We start from the raw sequence: 2,011 nt of genomic DNA on the forward strand, positions 1-2,011 counted from the left end.
GAACTCTATATATACTGTTTTTTTCCTTTATATTCTCATTTATGATAAAGTTTCATTTATAAATTATGCACAGTAAGAGATTAACAACAATAACAAATAAGAAAATAGAATATTTATTACATATCCTGTGATAAAAGTTATGTGAATGTGGTCTCTCTGTCTCTCTCCAAATATCGAGTCCATTGCCTTAACCACTTGGCCACAACTACACGGCTTCTCTCAGAATACCTTATCGTATTGTACTCACCTTTTCACCTGAAGCATTTTATGATTTCTCTTTGGCATATACGAACTGCCAGCATCACTATTCTTGTGCTTTGGGGGCATCATTAAGTAAAAATAAGGGTGACTTGAATACAAGCACTGCTATAGGACAATGGTCCACCTGATAACCAAGATGGCTACTACGTGACTAATGGGTGGGAAGCGTCTACAGCGTGGACATATTGGACAAAGGGGTGATTCACCTCCTGGGTGGGAAGGAGCAGAACTCACGAGATTTCATCATGCTACTTAGAACGATGGGAAACTGCAAACTTAGGAATTGTTTATTCCTGAAATTTTTCATGTAATATTTTCGGACCATGGTTGACCACTGGTAACTAAAACCATGGATAAGGGGGGGACTATTGTATGGCAATAAAGAAGGAGTTAAGTAAATTGGGGTCCATCTTCTCAGTGGAATACTATATGTATCTTAAAAAATGATTCTTCCTGTGGGTCTCTAGTAATTTGGGGGAAAATTCTTGTTAAATGAAAGTAGAGCAGGTTTCATAATCATTCATTCAATGTCATCTCAGCTATATTCGAAAGTTATACACAGAGTAAAAAATGAAATGGATTAGACAGAAATGTTAACAGTATAATCTTTCAAAATGGAGAAAAGTTTTTTTGATTTTTTTTTTTCTCTAAAGAATCCTTTAGTTACAGTGACTATCACTGCAAGGGCTCTGTACACACTACATATTTTTATTAGTTAACCTCTTATCTAGCTGAGCCCTTAGCAGGAAACAGCACAGTGCAATCCAGGGGGGAAGAATATGCTGGAAAGGGAGGGGAGAAGATAAACAAAGAGATATACGAAAGTTGAAGAAGACACTGTAGGGAAGATGGGAAATGCCCGGGAAATGTTTGCTTTCCTTTTGCACCTGGAGTGAGAAGCATTCACTGCCATTCCCCACTCTCATGTGGGCATGTCCAACAAGCCAATTGCTGACAATCACTCTGGTGCCATCTTTTTTTTTTTTTTTTCCAGCCACTTTGTGCTTTATTGATTCCACAGTGCTCAGGCCTTGACCACATATTTCCACAGTGGGTATAGCCACTCCTTTCGCTGCTGCTTCTTGGTCTTCAGATTCTCTTCATGCTGTTGAGCCTGCGGTGCATGGCACGTGTTTCCATGGGCTGCAGATCCAGGGGCTTGTACTTCTTGCCCTTATAGAATTTCCAGAGGTTCTCTTTCTGCGTTTGGTTAATGATGGTGAGAACACAGGTGATGGATTTGCGAACAACTTGGATCTTGGAGAGCTTGGAAGCCGCATCACCTGTCACTTTGGTGACACGCAGCTGGGACAGCTCTACCTTTAGGTCATCCAGCTGTTTCAGCAGCTCCTCCTTCTTGCTACCAAGGTCTCGAGCCTTAATCTTGGCCATGGCTGCAACATGCCTCTGTTGCCACTGTCTGCTAGCAGAGAAAGAACTCTGGTGCCCTCTTATGTGAAAACTCCTAAGGCAGAGGCATAGTTATGCCATGCTGTCCATTCCCACATATCTCTTTGGCTCTAGGCCTGTGCCTGTGGGCAAGGGTATTGCTCACTCATGATGATAATTCTAGAGACCAGGATTGAAGAAGAATTTTCACTCAAAAGGCTAACCTTATAATCAGCTCTTTGTTCTGCTTCTGTAGATATGCTTACCGCATAGACCGCAGGGCAGGGTGACCTCGAAATTAACTAAAGACTCATCCTCCCTTTCGCTTGTTCTGTTTAAATGACAAATGTAACTGCCTGTA

General features: G+C 41.4%; 1 pseudogene; it reads right to left on the bottom strand.

Moving 5' to 3' along the window:
• Positions 1 to 1,285: 1,285 nt before the first annotated feature.
• LOC102898946 lies at positions 1,286 to 1,789 on the bottom strand (annotated as a pseudogene).
• Between the last annotated feature and the right edge of the window lie 222 nt (positions 1,790 to 2,011).

Source organism: Pteropus alecto, unplaced genomic scaffold (genome assembly GCF_000325575.1).
Source record: "Pteropus alecto unplaced genomic scaffold, ASM32557v1 scaffold267, whole genome shotgun sequence".
Taxonomy (NCBI): Eukaryota; Metazoa; Chordata; class Mammalia; order Chiroptera; family Pteropodidae; genus Pteropus; species Pteropus alecto.